This window comes from Gorilla gorilla, chromosome 8, assembly GCF_029281585.2.
Source record: "Gorilla gorilla gorilla isolate KB3781 chromosome 8, NHGRI_mGorGor1-v2.1_pri, whole genome shotgun sequence".
In the NCBI taxonomy this organism is placed as follows: Eukaryota; Metazoa; Chordata; class Mammalia; order Primates; family Hominidae; genus Gorilla; species Gorilla gorilla.
In genome coordinates, this window is record NC_073232.2 from 72,775,673 (window position 1) to 72,792,123 (window position 16,451).

At 41.4% G+C, this 16,451-nt stretch overlaps 1 long non-coding RNA gene across 2 annotated transcripts in view; it reads left to right on the top strand.

Annotated features, from left to right (window-relative positions):
- The window catches only part of LOC109028493 (uncharacterized), a 47,322-nt gene that overhangs the window by 8,191 nt on the left and 22,680 nt on the right, over positions 1-16,451 (top strand). The window contains exons 4-5 of one of the 2 annotated variants that reach the window (XR_008669258.2): positions 88-190; positions 9,241-12,274. This is a non-coding gene — a long non-coding RNA (uncharacterized lncRNA). Of the gene's footprint in view, positions 1-87; positions 191-9,075; positions 9,193-9,240; positions 12,275-16,451 lie in introns of those variants that run through there. The other variant, XR_008669257.2, reaches the window with a different exon arrangement.

Below are 16,451 nucleotides of genomic sequence, written 5' to 3' on the forward strand. Positions count from 1 at the left end.
GCTGGTAAAAAAACTCTCACAGCTCTGGATATGGGTTTAAGACACTGGATTTCTACCACTCACTTTCTTACTACTTCTCTTGCGCAGGGATCATGGCCAAAGTTGCAGTGTCCCCCCACTCGTTGAAGATGAGGAGTTCTCAGAGAGCGGGATGGTTGTGACATTCCTCATGTCAGCTCTCGAGTCCATGGTGAGACCTTTTGTTCTAACAGTCTATATTTGAGTAGGACTGGGCTGTAGATAAGGTTGATTTGGTTTTTGTAGAACATATAATTTTATGGTTTTTTCTTTATAATGAGTAGTTCTTTTTCCTGAATAGTAACTGTGGTCAAATTCATCCAAGCAAATGCAGAGATTCTACACCAGTTTTCGGACAATCTGGATACCAACTGGGTATCTCACAGTTCCATTCTCACACTACCTGGAGTTAGTGCAGACCCCTCAGGATAGGGGCTCAGTCCCACAAGACTACCCTCACTTCACATGCCAGTTGCAAACCCTAGGTTGTTACATGTACTTTTGACCAACCAGTTAGAAACTGGGGTCTCATGACCCCCTTCTTTGGTTGAATCATTTGCTAAAACAGTTTGCAGAACTCAGAAAAACAGGTTATTTTCTTTTTTTTTTTTCTGAGATACATAGTCTCACTCTGTTGCCAGGCTGGAATTCAGCAATGTGATCAAAGCTACTGTAGCCTCGAACTCCTGGGCTCAAGTGATCCTCCTGCCTCAGCCTCCCAATGAGACTACAGGCCTACACCACCATATCTGGCTATATTCTTTTATTTTTTGTAGAGATTGGGTCTTGTTATGTTGCCCAGGCTGGTCTCAAATTTCTGGGCTCACATTATCCTCCCATCTCAACCTCCAAAGTGCTGGGATTATGGGCGTGAGCCACTGGGTCTCACCAATTTACTTTCTATTACTGGTTCATTGTAAAGGATATATCTCAGAAACAGCCAGTGAAAGATACGTACATGCTGGGCTCATGCCTGTAATCTCAGCACTTTGGGAGACCGTGGCGGGAGCATCGCTTAAGCTCAAGAGTTTAAGACCAGGCTGGGCAACATGGTGAAACCTCATCTTTACAAAAAAAATTTTATAAAAATTAGCGTGGTGGTGACATGTGCCTACAGTTCTAGTTACTCAGGAGGTTGAGGTGAAAGGATGGCTTGAGCTAGAGAGGCATAGGTTGCAGTGATCCACGATTGTGCCTGGGAGACAGAGCCAGACCCTGTCTCAAAAAAAAATAAAAATAAAAATAAAAAAGATGCACAGGGCAAGGTATGTGGGGAGGGGCACAGAGCTTCCATGCCCTCTATTGGGCATGTTACCCTCCCAGTATCCCCCTTGTGTTCAGGAACCCAGACACTCTCCAAACCCTGTTGTTTAGGGTGTTTCTGAAGGCTTCATTACACAGGCATGACTGATAAAATCATTGACCATTGGTGATTAAGTCAATCTTCAGCCTCTATTTCTTCCTGGAGCTCAGTGGGTGAGGCTGCAAGTTTCAAGCCTCTAATCACATGGTTTGTTCTGGCAACCAGCCCTCCTCCTGAAGCTGTCTGGGAGCTTTCAGTCACCCAGTCATCTCAGTAACATCATCAAATGCATTCTTACTATGGTGGAGATCCCAAAGGTCTTAGAGGGTCTTGTGTTAGAAACCTGGGACTAAGACCAAATATTGAAACAAAAGATGCTCCTATCAACTTTATCACTGAGAACTTTATGAGAACTTTAGAAGCTTTGTGCCAGGACCAGGGGCAGAAACCAGATGTGTATTTCTTTTCTTTTTCTTTTGGACACAGAGTCTCTTTCTTTCACCCATACTGGAGTGCAGTGATGCAGCCTCAACCACCTGGGCTCAAACAATTCTCCTGCCTCAGCCTTCTAAGTATGTGGGACTACAGGTGCACACCATCCATGTTCAGCTAATTTTTGTATGTTTTTGTAGAGGTGGGATCTTGTTACGTTGGCGAGGCTGGTCTTGAACTCCTGGGCTAAAGCAACCCTTTCACCTCAGCCTCTCAAGTAGCTGAAACTACAGATGCATACCACCATGCCCAGCCAATTTTTTCTTTTCTTATTTCTTTTGGTTTTTGTTGTTTAGTTGGGGATCTCACTATGTTTTCCAGGTTGGTGTCGAGCTCCTGGCCTCAAGTGTTTCCCCGCTTTGACCTCCTAAACTGTTGGGATTACAGGTGTGAGCCACGACCACTGTGTCCAGCAGTCACAAGGGTTTTTATAAGAGAAAGAGGGAGGCAAGAGACTCAGAATTGGAGGAGATGTGATGATGGAAGCAGAGGTCAGAGAGGGAGATTTGAATATGCTTCGCTTCTGGCTTTGAAGATGCAGTTAGGGGCCATGAGCCAAGAAATGGGGGTGGCTTTTAGAAGCTGGGAAAGGCAAGGGAACCCATCCTCTCTGGAGCCTCCAGAAGGAATGCAGTCCTGCTGACACCTTGACTTTAGCCTTAATTGACCTATTTTGGACTCTGGCTCCCAGAACTGTTAGGTAGTAGATTTGTCGTGTATTAAGGCACTCAATGTAGGGCAGTTTGTAACAGCAGCAAGAAGAAATGAACATGAACCCAGGGCTGGTGGCCCACACCTATAATTCCAGGTATTTAGGAGGCCGAGGCAGGAGGATCGCTTTGGCCCAGGAGTTCAAGACAAGCCTGGGGAGCATAGTGATGCTCCATATATTTTTTAAAAAATTAGCAGGTGTGGTGGCATGCACCTGTAGTCTTTAGCTACTAGAGAGGCTGAGGCAGGACGATTGCTTCACCAGTGAGTTCGAGGTCTCAGTCGTGATCGTGCCATGGCACCCCAGCCTGAGTGGCACAGCGAGATTTTGTGGAAAAAAAAGAGCATGGCAGGAATGGGGACAGATGGCAATATTAAATAGAGTGGCCAGGGTTGCCCTAAGTGAAAATTTATCAAAGACTTGAAGTGGGGGAAGCAACTGGCCAAGGTGCTGAGGTGAGAGCATTGTAGGCAGAAACAACAGGATAAAGATGCTAGGAGGGAACTCCATGGTGTGTCTGATCAGTAAAGATTGTGTAATCTCTGGGAGGCTCTTGCTGGGGCTTTGGCTTTTACTCTGACTGAGATCGGAACTGTGGGAGGGTTCTGAGCAGAGAGGCAACATGATCTGTCTCCTGATTTAAAAGCATCCCTTGGCTGCTGAGTTGAGAAAGATTGTGGGAAGATTTGGGTAGAAGCAGGGAGGCCAAGCTGTGGCAACATCCAGGTGGGAGATAAGTGTTTTTGACCAGGGTCATGGCAATGGTGAGAGATGGCTGATTCTTTTTTTTTCTTTTCTTTTTTTTTTTTTTTTTTTTGAGACGGAGTCTCGCTCTGTCACCCAGGCTGGAGTGCAGTGAGGAGATCTCAGCTCACTGCAACCTACACCTCCCAGGTTCAAGAGATTCTTCTGCCTCGGCCTCCTGAGTAGCTGGGACTACAGGCACCTGCTACCACGCCTGGCTAATTTTTGCATTTTTTTGTAGAGACGGGGTTTCACCATATTGACCAGGCTGTTCTCGAACTCCTGACCTTGTGATCCACCCACCTTGGCCACCCAAAGTGCTGGGATTACAGGCGTGAGCCACCGTGCCTGGCCCTGAGAGATGGTTGATTCTTGTTGAAACACTAAGTAATTGAAAAAAAAAAACAGTACTGCCTTTCCCAATTATATGAAGTATGGGATGCTAGATTAAGGAAACCTTAAGTCAGGCTGGTGCAGTGGCTTATGCCTGTAGTGCCAGCACTTTGGGAGGCAGAGGTGGGGGGATTGTTTTAAGTCCAGGAGTTTGAGACCACCCTTGGCAACATAGCAAGATCTCCTCTCTACACAAATAAATAATAATAAAATATAATTATCCAGACACGGTGGCATGTGTCTGTAGAATCAGTTACTCTGGTTGTCGAGGTGGGCAGATCTCTTGAGGGTGGGAGTTTTGAGGCCAGCTTGGGCACATAGCAAGGCTTCTGTCTCCACAAAAAAAAAAAAAAAAAAAAAAAAAGTAGCTGGGAGTTGTGATGCTCACTTGTAGTCCTGGCTATGGTGAGGCTGAGGCAGGAGGATCCCCTGAGACCCTGGGCGTTTGTAATGAATTTAGCATTCATCATTTGACTGCATGACTGATCCCTAGAGCTGTAATTTTACTAATTAATTTTTCAGATACTACTCAGCCAGCAACTGAGCCTAACCAGGAACACACCCTCAACCATTCAGTGGTCCTTTTTTTTGTTGTTCTAGTCCTCCTGAAAGTCGATTACTCTCAGAAGGTGATGAAAACTTGCATTACTTTTGTTTTTCTTCCTAGAGACAAGCTCTTGCTCTGTCACCAGGCTGGCTGCAGTGCAGTGGCTTGATTATGCCTCACTGCAGCCTGAAACCCCTGGGCTGAAACAATCCTCCAACCTCAGCCTCCCAAGTAGCTGGGACTACAGACGTTTGCCCCTGTGCCTAGCTAACTTCTTTATTTTTTATTGTTGAGATGGGATCTTGCCCAGGATGTTGCCCAGGATGGTGTCAAACTCCTGGCCTCAAGTGATCTCTCTGCCTCAGCTTCCCAAAGTGCTGGAATTATACACAGGCCTGAGCCACCTGTGCTCAACCCCCATGTTCTTTTTTTTTTTGAGATGGAGTCTAGCTCAGTTGTCCAGGCTGGAGTACAGTGGTGCCATCTCGGCTCACTGCAACCTCCACCTCCCTGTTTCAAGCAATTCCCCTGCCTCAGCCTCCCGAGTAGCTGGGATTATGGGCGCATGCCACCATACCTGGCTAATTTTTGTTCTATTTTTAGTAGAGATGTGGTTTCACCATGTTGGCCAGACTGGTCTTGAACTCCTGACCTCAGGCAATTGGCCCACCTTGGCCGCCCAAAGTGCTGGGATTACAGGTGTGAGCCACTGCATCTGGCCCTTTTTATAATAATAATTTTATTGAAATATGATTAACATATCATACAATTCATTTATCAAAGTATGCAATTCAGGCTGAGTGTAGTGGCTAATTCCTATAACGCTAAGACTTTGGGAGGCTGAGGTAGGTGGATTGCTTGAGTTCAGGAGTTCGAGACTAGCCTGGGCAACATGGCAGAACAGCATCTCTAGAAAAAGTACAAAAATTAGCTGGGTATGGTGGCTCATGCCTGTAGTCTTAGCTACTTGGGGACATGATGCTGGAAGATCACTTAAGCCCAGAGGGCATAGGTTGCAGTGAGACCAGATGGCAGTACTGCACTAGTGTGGGTGACAGAAGGAGACCATGTCGAGAGAGAGAGAGAGTGAGAGAGCAAAGAAGTAAAGAGAGACGGAGAGAGAGAGAAAGGAAAGAAAGAAAGAGAGAAATTCAGTAGTTTTTAGAATATTCATGAAGCTGTGCATCCATCACCACAGTCACTTTTAGAAGTGATTACCCATTTATGAGTTACCCACTTAAGAGTGAGAAACCCTCACCTCTTAGCTGCTACCTCCTACTTCCACCACGTTCCTGTGTCTTCATAGGCAACCACTGATTTATTTTCTTTTATTGTAGTTTTGCCTAATCTGGACCTTTAATAGAAATAGAATTGTACAGTATGTGATCTTTTGTAGTTTGCTTTTTTTTCTCTTAGCACAATGTTTTCAAATTTCTTTCATGTTATAGTGTGTATCAGTATTTCTTACCTTTTGTTGCTGAATAATAGTTTATGTTTAGCCATTCATCAGTTGATGGACATTTGTGCTGTTTCTGCATATAAGCCGTCATGAGTAATGGTGCTATGAACACTCACATGCAAGTTTTTGTGTGAACATATATTTCTGCTTCTCTTGGATTTACACCCAGAAATGAAATTGTTGCATTATGTGATAACTATACATTTAGCCTTGGAGAAACTGCCATGTTGTTTTTCAAAGTGGTTACACCAGTCAGGCATGGTGGCTCATGCCTTTAATCTCAGTTATTTGGGAGGCTGAGTTTGGAGGACTGCTTTAGCCCAGGACTTCAGGACCAGCCTGGGCAACATAGGGAGACAATATCTTGATTTTTTAAAAAATCAATTGGCCAGAAAAGAAACACCCAAATTGATGACACCATTTTATGTTCCCACCAGTAATGTGTGTGGGTTCCAATTCTTCCACATTGTCACCAACTTTTTTTTTTTTTTTTTTTTGAGACAAATCTTGCTCTGTTGCCGAGGGTGGAGTACAGTGGCATGAACATGGCCAGTGTAGCCATGACTTCCCAGGCACAAGTGATCCTCTCACCTCAGCCTCCCAAGTAGCTGGGACTTATAGGTGCTTGTCATCATGTGTGGCTGATTTTTACATTTTTTGGTAGAGATAGGGTTTTGCCATGTAGCCTAGGTCAAACTTCTGAGCTCAAGTGATTGCCCGCTTCTGCCTCCAGAAGTGCTGGGATTACAGGTGTGTGCCACCACACCCGCCTGGTATAACCACTTTGGAAAACAGCCACAGTCCAGCCTTCACCAATATACCAATATTTGTTAATATCTTTTTTGTACTTACTATTTCTTCATTTTAAAAAATTATTTTGTAGCTGTCTTATTAGTTATAATAAACAGCAAATAATTTTGTAGTAGCGTTGAGAGCCCCCAAAAATTATTTGTCGTTTAATTGAAATACAGTTTTTTTTAACCTGGATTTATGTTTTTTCATTTTCATTTTTAGTTATTTTTAAAAACTATTGATAAATTTTTGTATTTTAATAGGTGTTTGGGAAACAGGTAGTGTTTGCTTCCATGAATAAGTTATTTAGTGTTGATTTCTGAAAACTTGTAGCACCCCTTATTACTCATTGTATATTAAGTCATGAAATCATTAATAAACCAAAGACTTCAGTGAAATGGAAATTTTATTTTAACTTGTAACCTGAGAAATAACTGTCAAAAAAATTAGAGAAATTACCACATTAAAGCTTTAAAATCTTGAACCTAAAAATGAAAACCCTGTTGCACCTAAGAACCACAAGCCCACTGGTCAAGGTGAACAAAACTAAATATAAAACAGAATGCAACCAAGACAACCAAACTCAGGATTATTCAGTGTTCTGTAATGCTATTTTATCTTGGGACTCACAGAAAATTATTATTATTATTATTACTACTTTTATATGGAGTCTCACTGTCACCCACGCTGGAGTGCAGTGGCACGATCTCGGCTCACTGCAACCTCTGCCTCTGGGGTTCAAGTGATTCTCCCGCCTTAGCCTCCGGAGTAGTTGGGATAACAGGCATGCTCCACCAAGCCTGGCTAACTTTTGTATTTTTAGTAGAGATGGGGTTTCACCATGTTGGCCAGACTGGTCTCAAACTCCTGACCTCATGCAGTCGACCTGCCTCGGCCTCCCAAAGTGCTGGAATTACAGGCATGAGCCACTGGACTCAGCTGAAAATAGTTAATTTTATGTATATTCCAAGTCAAAATACATTTTGTTTTTAAATATTTGATGACTTTACAATACTATAATAACTCTTAAATGAATTAATACAAGTTTAGATATAAGGAGTATGTTTATATTGACTAAAAATTATTTTTTACATATATGAAAGTAATGTCATACAATAGTTTTTATACTTGTTAGAATACTTTGAAATATATATTAGCTAACATTTTATGTTCATTTTGGATTTTTGCATTATTGTTAGATCCACAGAAAACTAATATTTTGTGAATACCCAAATCAAAAGCATTTTGATGGATACATTCATAAATAGCATTTTATTTAAAAAGAACACTAATTAAAGCTTCACACCATTTTATGATTCATCAAACACAGTAACTGAATACTGGCATATAGCAACATTACAGAGGTTAGCCTTAGATAAAACTCAGCACATTTTAAAAAGGGTAAAAGGAAGAAAAGGAAAAAGGATTACAAGGCTGTATAAAGATTTTAAAAACAAACATCGTATGTCTGGACCACAACTATTCATGCCATTGACTTTGGAGACTCGTATTTTGTGAAAAGTGTTTTGTAAGTAGAGGACTGATAAGTGGTATAAGGCACCTAGTACACTACAATGGCACAGACGTGACAGATATTCAATAAAATGATTTTAACTTTTACTGATACATGTTATCTTTGTTGTTCATTTATTAAACTAGTGCAAATCAGCCAGTAGATGGAGTGGCATTGACCTGTAAAACTTCTAAGATCCCATCCAAGCTTAGTATCCTGTGAAGTTCTTCATAATTTATTGTCTATTCCAATCAACATTTAGCATAAGCTACACGCTTATTTTGTTAATCATCCTTCTATGTGTATGTGTTGACTTGAAATGGGCCTATGTGGCCTTTATCTTCACAACCCTAATATGTACATAATAAGTTTGTTATAAACCTGATGTTTCATAAAATTATGTCTTATCAAATATTTTCTGGTAGAATAATTACACATTTTTGCTTAAACTTTCCTGACTCTCCATTGCCTGCTGAATACAGTTAAGTTCTCACTTAGTGTGAGGATTTAATACATTCTTGAAAACTGTGACCTACAATTAAGCCACCCTTACCATAGTCTAATTGATAGAAATAGTTAAGTTTCTATGGCATATTTCTGGTCACAAGAACATCACCAAACTTAGAAAGGCCTAAAACACTTCCAGTATTAAATACTGAAATAAATGTGAGCTCTACATACATTTAAGAAAAATGTGAGCTGTACACACATTAGGCCAGGCATGTTGGCTCACGCCTGTAATCCCAGCACTTTGGGAGGCCAAGGTGGGAGGATCACTTGAGGTCAGGAGTGTGATACCAGCCTGGCCAACATGGCGAAACCTTGTCTCTACCAAAAATGCAAAAAATTACCCGGGCATGGTGCTATGTGCCTGTAATCCCAGCTACTTGGGAGGCTGAGGCGGGAGAATCACCTGAATCTGGGAGATGGAGGTTGCAGTGAACTGAAGTCGAGCCACTGCTCTCCAGCCTGGGTGACAGAGCAAGACTCCATCTCCCCACCGCCCCCCCAAAAAAAGATAAAGAAAAATTAATAAAAATGTTACCAGGGCAACCCTGATGAAATAACTGGGAAAGATCTATTTATTACTGTGTTTCTTTAGTTTCTTTATTTGTAGGCATAGCTGCATAAAGAAACCAGATGGCCCACCAGCACCAGGGCTTCTCCACCCGACCACATACCAGGAGATAAGATCCCCAATCAGCACAAACTCGAACAGGTGAGCCCTAGTTGCTTTTAGATAACTTTTTTTTTTTCTTTTTGACAGAGTCTCACTTGGTCATCCAGGCTGGAGTGCAGTGGCACCATCTTGGCTCATTGCAACATCTGGCTCCCAGGTTCAAGCGATTCTTCTGCCTCAGCCTTCTGAGTAGCTGGAATTAACAGGTGTACGCCAACTTATCCGGCTAATTTTGTTGTGTATTTTTTTTTCAGTACAGACTGGGTTTCACCATGCTGGCCATGCTGGTCTTGAGCTCCTCACCTCAGGTGATCCACACGCCTCAGCCTCCTAAAGTGCTGGGATTATAGGCGTCAGCCACCGCTTCTGGCCTAGATCATTAACATATCACTATGATACTAAAATTCCCTCTCCCAAAGAAAATCTTGGCATTTTGTGACATGAGTTGTATAAAGATGTATGTTTATATGCACTGAACCTGTGCACCTAGAGTTCCACCCTGCTCATGCTAACATTGTTCTCCCTCCCTGAACCTAGTTCTTAAAAACTCCATGCCTTCCATTTTTCAGGGAAAGGGTGTCTTTAGAGCAAGAACTCTTTTCTTCTCCATCCCAGGCAGGAAAAAAACCCACTTGGCCTTGTTTCTGATTGGGTTTTCTTGCTTTGCGACTAACACAAAGCAGGAAAAAAACTCCCTTTATCAGTGATAAAAACAAGTAAGATTATTATTTACCCACCTATTCTAGCTAAGGGTCATGGGTGGCCGGAGTCTCTCCTAGCAACTCAGGGCGCTAGGCAGAACCAGCCCTGGATCTGGAATAGGGTGCCATCATATGGCAGAGTGTACACACACACACACACACACACACACACACACACAGCACTCAAATGGGGACTATTTAGAAATGATAGTTCACATAATGGGCACATCTTTGAGATGTGGGAGGAAACTGGGAGTACCCAGTGAAAACCCATGTGGACCTGGGGAGAATGTGTAAAGGACACACAGGAAGTGGCCAGCTGGGAGTTGATTGTTTTTTCTTATCAACATTACAATGAAATGATACTGAACGAAATGACATTATTCAAGTATCTGCTGTAATAGTCAGACTCCTTCATATAAAATTCAAAGCCCTCTACACTCGGGCACTACATTAGACTTCCATCCTACACCTACATTCTAGCCACTGTACTACACATCATTTACCAAAGGCGCTGTATACTTCTGTGCTACCAAACATTTGCCAGTCTGGTTCCCTCTGCATTTCAAGATTACACACCCCTCATAATCCTGCAAAGCCTTTCCTATCGATTTTTCTGTGAAGCTTTTCAGAATCCACCACCACTCCCACCATCACCCCAACTCCCTGAGAGGGCAGATCTCTCTCTCCGTTTGGCAGCCACTTTTATTAAAGCATTTTTCACTGATACTATGAGTCTGCCTTCTCCTTTGGGAAACTTTCTCAGACTCCCATACCCAGAGTTAAGCACTCCATATTTGCCCACCTTGGTCCCTGGTATGTAATTCTACTCCAGCATAGAACAGAGAAGCCAGAATCATCTTTCTGTAAAATTCTATCTTCTGTTAGACCCTGTGTCCCTTGAGGATATCATTCATCATTGTTTCCCCAGGGCCTTGCACACCTTACTCTGGGCCTCCAGCTTAGCCTGTTTCTATGCAGGCTGCCCATGGCTGATGCCAACCAGTCCTGTCCCTCTATATCCAAGCACCAGACTTCCTTACTGACCCTTTGCAATTTCAGACCCTCCATCACCCTCCTGTATCCTGCTGGAGATTTTGGAGCATCTCAGCATCTCTGGGGCAGCTCTCGGGCATCAGGGAGGGGCAGGCAACAAAGCCCACATAGACCCTTACAGGTATCTCAGAATCTCCCAGTGGGATCCTCTTTTACCCAGCCCATTCCTTAAAATTCTGCTGACTCCCCTACTTCTTCCTCCAGCTCAGCACTTAGCTGGAGTTGCCCCGAAGGTGATCACAGAGGAATTTTCACAAGGGACTGTCCCAGACTGTCCTGAGATGAAGGGGGTTAGGATTCCAAAGAAGTAAACTCTAAACCCTGGTATGATGAGCCCAAAGCATTTCTTAAGGGATGTACACACAGTGAGGGCTGCAGCTCATCTTATTGGGAGGAAAGGAGACCAAGGATGCTTTGTCTAGGTATCTTTGCAGTGAGGGGTCTGGTTATGCAGTTTATAGGAGAGTTTAAGGAATCTCCCAGGACCAGGGATACTTTCTTTTAGTGTTTTGAATTACAACCTAAACACAACACCTTTACTTATGTCTGCGAATGTTCAGAGCCCTGGCTTGGGTTCAGGTCTGCAGGGGAAAGCATGCAGGTATCCGGGCCACAGAATAACAGAGCAGTCAGGCGTCTGTGTATTCTTGGTCAGAACAGATGGAAAATGTGAAGAAACTGCGGAATTGTACTCTATCCTTTCTAGTAAGACTTGATATTAGGAAATATAAGTTATTTGATTCTGTTTTTCTTTTTAAAAATTGTTTTGTGCAATTTGATTTTCTGTACATACATATTGACTTAAGGGAGTGAGAGACTTTCTAATTTCTAAAAAAATACACTTGGAAATTTGAAGGGATTATATTGAATCTGCAAATCAATTTATAGGGTATTGTTATCCTAAGAATATTAAGTATTTAAAAAATTATTGTAGGTATACGTATGTATGGGGTACATGGGATGTTTTGATATAGGCATACAATGCATAATAATCACTCATATCCTGGAGGGTAGGGTATCCATCCCCTCAAACATGTAACCGTCGCCTTACAAACAGTCCATCCTTGAACATAAAATGACTTCCAGTTATTTTTCAGTTTATCTTTGATTTCTTTCAGTGTTACAAATTGTGTAAAATTCCTGTATGTGTCTTGAATTTTTTTCTCTTAATGTTTTTTATTGATGCCATTATAAATGGAATTGTTTTCTTTATTTTATTTTTAATTGTTGGTTGCTTTTATATAAACCATAATCTACTTTGGCATGCCAGTTTTCTGTCTTGTAACACGGATAAATTTGTGTATTAGTTCTACTGATAGTGAATCTCTTTTCTTTTTGCTTTATAAAAACAGCAAAAGAAGCTTATTCAAGTAGTTTTCCTCTTTTTTTAAATTATACTTTAAGTTTTAGGGTACATGTGCACAACGTGCAGGTTTGTTACATATGTATACATGTGCCATGTTGGTGTGCTGCACCCATTAACTCGTCATTTAACATTAAGTATATCTCCTAACGCTATCCCTCCCCCCTGCCCCCACCCCACAACAGGCCCCGGTGAGTGATGTTCCCCTTCCTGTGTCCATGTGTTCTCATTGTTCAATTCCCACCTATGAGTGAGAACATGCGGTGTTTGGTTTTCTGTCCTTGTGATAGTTTGCTGAGAATGATGGTTTCCAGCTTCATCCATGTCCCTACAAAGGACATGAACTCATCATTTTTTATGGCTGCATAGTATTCCATGGTGTATATGTGCCACATTTTCTTAATCCAGTCTATCATTGTTGGACATTTGGGTTGGTTCCAAGTCTTTGCTATTGTGAATAGTGCTGCAGTAAACATACGTGTGCATGTGTCTTTAAAGCAGCATGATTTATAGTCCTTTGGGTATATACCCAGTAATGGGATGGCTGGGTCAAATGGTATTTCTAGTTCTAGATCCCTGAGGAATCTCCACACTGACTTCCACAGTGGTTGAACTAGTTTACAGTCCCACCAACAGTGTAAAAGTGTTCCTATTTCTCCACATCCTCTCCAGTACCTGTTGTTTCCTGACTTTTTAATGATCGCCATTCTAACTGGTGTGAGATGGTCTCTCATTGTGGTTTTGATTTGCATTTCTCTGATGGTCAGTGATGATGAGCATTTTTTCATGTGTCTGTTGGCTGCATAAATGTCTTCTTTTGAGAAGTGTCTGTTCATATCCTTCACCCACTTGTTGATGGGGTTGTTTGTTTTTTTCTTGTAAATTTGTTTGAGTTCTTTGTAGATTCTGGATATTAGCCCTTTGTTAGAGGAGTAGATTGCAAAAATTTTCTCCCATTCTGTCGGTTGCCTGTTCACTCTGATGGTAGTTTTTTTTTTGCTGTGCAGAAGCTCTTTAGTTTAATTAGATCGCGTTTGTCAATTTTGTCTTTTGTTGCCATTGCTTTTGGTGTTTTAGCCATGAAGTCCTTGCCCATGCCTATGTCCTGAATGGTATTGCCTGGGTTTTCTTCTAGGGTTTTTATGGTTTTAGGTCTAACATGTAAGTCTTTAATCCATCTTGAATTAATTTTTGTATAAGGTGTAAGGAAGGGATCCAGTTTCAGCTTTCTACATATGGCTAGCCAGTTTTCCCAGCACCATTTATTAAATAGGGAATCCTTTCCCCATTGCTTGTTTTTCTCAGGTTTGTCAAAGATCAGATAGTTATAGGTATGCGGCGTTATTTTTGAGGGCTCTGTTCTGTTCCATTGATCTGTATCTCTGTTTGGTACCAGTACCATGCTGTTTTGGTTACTGTAGCCTTGTAGTGTAGTTTGAAGTCAGGTAGCTTGATGCCTCCAGCTTTGTTCTTTTGGCTTAGGATTGAGTTGGCGATGTGGGCTCTTTTTTGGTTCCATATGAACTTTAAAGTCGTTTTTTCCAATTCTGTGAAGAAAGTCATTGGTAGCTTGATGGGGATGGCATTGAATCTGTAAGTTACCTTGGGCAGTATGGCCATTTTCAACGATATTGATTCTTCCTACCCATGAGCATGGAATGTTCTTCCATTTGTTTGTATCCTTTTTTATTTCATTGAGCAGTGGTTTGTAGTTCTCCTTGAAGAGGTCCTTGAAATCCCTTGTAAGGTGGATTCCTAGGTATTTTATTCTCTTTGAAGCAATTGTGAATGGGAGTTCACTCATGATTTGGCTCTCTGTTTGTCTGTTATTGGTGTATAGGAATGCTTGTGACTTTTGTATATTGATTTTGTATCCTGAGACTTTGCTGAAGTTGCTTATCAGCTTAAGGAGATTTTGGGCTGAGACAGTGGGGTTTTCTAGATATACAATCATGTCATCTGCAAACAGGGACAATTTGACTTCCTCTTTTCCTAATTGAATACCCTTTATTTCCTTCTCCTGCCTAATTGCCCTGGCCAGAACTTCCAACACTATGTTGAATAGGAGTGGTGAGACAGGGCATCCCTGTCTTGTGCCAGTTTTCAAAGGGAATGTTTCCAGTTTTTGCCCATTCAGTATGATATTGGCTGTGGGTTTGTCATAGATAGCTGTTATTATTTTGAGATATGTCCCATCAATACCTAATTTATTGAGAGTTTTTAGCATGAAGGGTTGTTGAATTTTGTCAAAGGCCTTTTCTGCATCTATTGAGATAATCATGTGGTTTTTGTCTTTGGTTCTGTTTATATGCTGGATTACATTTATTGATTTGCGTATGTTGAACCAGCCTTGCATCCCAGGGATGAAGCCTACTTGATCATGGTGGATAAGCTTTTTGATGTGCTGCTGGATTCGGTTTGCCAGTATTTTATTGAGGATTTTTGCATCAATGTTCATCAAGGATATTGGTCTAAAATTCTCTTTTTTGGTTGTGTCTCTGCCCGGCTTTGGTATCAGGATGATTCTGGCCTCATAAAATGAGTTAGGAAGGATTCCCTCTTTTTCTGTTAATTGGAATAGTTTCAGAAGGAGTGATACCAGCTCCTCCTTGTACCTCTGGTAGAATTTGGCTGTGAATCCATCTGGTCCTGGACTTTTTTTGGTTGGTAAGCTATTGATTATTGCCACAATTTCAGAGCCTGTTATTGGTCTATTCAGAGATTCAACTTCTTCCTGGTTTAGTCTTGGGATGGTGGATGTGTCGAGGAATTTATCCATTTCTTCTAGATTTTCTAGTTTATTTGCGTAGAGGTGTTTGTAGTATTCTCTGATGGTAGTTTGTATTTCTGTGGGATCGGTGGTGATATCCCCTTTATCATTTTTTATTGCGTCTATTTGATTCTTCTCTCTTTTCTTCTTTATTAGTCTTGCTAGCAGTCTATCGATTTTGTTGATCTTTTCAAAAAACCAGTTCGTGGATTCATTAATTTTTTGAAGGGTTTTTTTTGTCTCTATTTCCTTCAGTTCTGCTCTGATTTTAGTTATTTCTTGCCTTCTGCTAGCTTTTGAATGTGTTTGCTCTTGTTTTTCTAGTTCTTTTAATTGTGATATTAGGGTGTCAATTTTGGATCTTTCCTGCTTTCTCTTGTGGGCATTCAGTGCTATAAATTTCCCTCTAGACACTGCTTTGAATGTGTCCCAGAGATTCTGGTATGTTGTGTCTTTGTTCTCGTTGGTTTCAAAGAACATCTTCATTTTTGCCTTCATTTCGTTATGTACCCAGTAGTCATTCAGGAGCAGGTTGTTCAGTTTCTATGTAGTTGAGCGGTTTTGAGTGAGTTTCTTAGTCCTGAGTTCTAGTTTGATTGCACTGTGTTCTGAGGGACAGTTTGTTATAATTTCTGTTCTTTTACATTTGCTGAGGAGTGCTTTACTTCCAACTATATGGTCAATTTTGGAATAGGTGTGGTGTGGTGCTGAAAAGAATGTATATTCTGTTGATTTGGGGTGGAGAGTTCTGTAGATGTCTATTAGTTCTGCTTGGTGCAGAGCTGAGTTCAATTCCTGGGTATCCTTGTTAACTTTCTTTCTCATTGATCTGTTTAATGTTGACAGTGGGGTGTTAAAATCTCCCATTATTAATGTGTGGGAGTCTAAGTCTCTTTGCAGGTCACTAAGGACTTGCTTTATGAATCTGGGTGCTCCTGTATTGGGTGCATATATATTTAGGGTAGTTGGCTCTTCTTGTTGAATTGATCCCTTTACCATTATGTAATGGCCTTCTTTGTCTCTTTTGATCTTTGTTGGTTTAAAGTCTGTTTTATCAGAGACTAGGATTGCAACCTCTGCCCTTTTTTGTTTTCCATTTGCTTGGTAGATCTTCCTCCATCCCTTTATTTTGAGCCTATGTGTGTCTCTGCACGTGAGATGGGTTTCCCGAATACAGCACACTGATGGGTCTTGACTCTTTATCCAATTTGCCAGTCTGTGTCTTTTAATTGGAGCATTTAGCCCATTTACGTTTAAAGTTAATACTGTTATGTGTGTACTTGGTCCTGTCATTATGATGTTAACTGGTTATTTTGCTTGCTAGTTGATGCAGTTTCTTCCTAGCCTTAATGGTCTTTACATTTTGGCATGTTTTTGCAGTGGCTGGTACTGGTTGTTCCTTTCCATG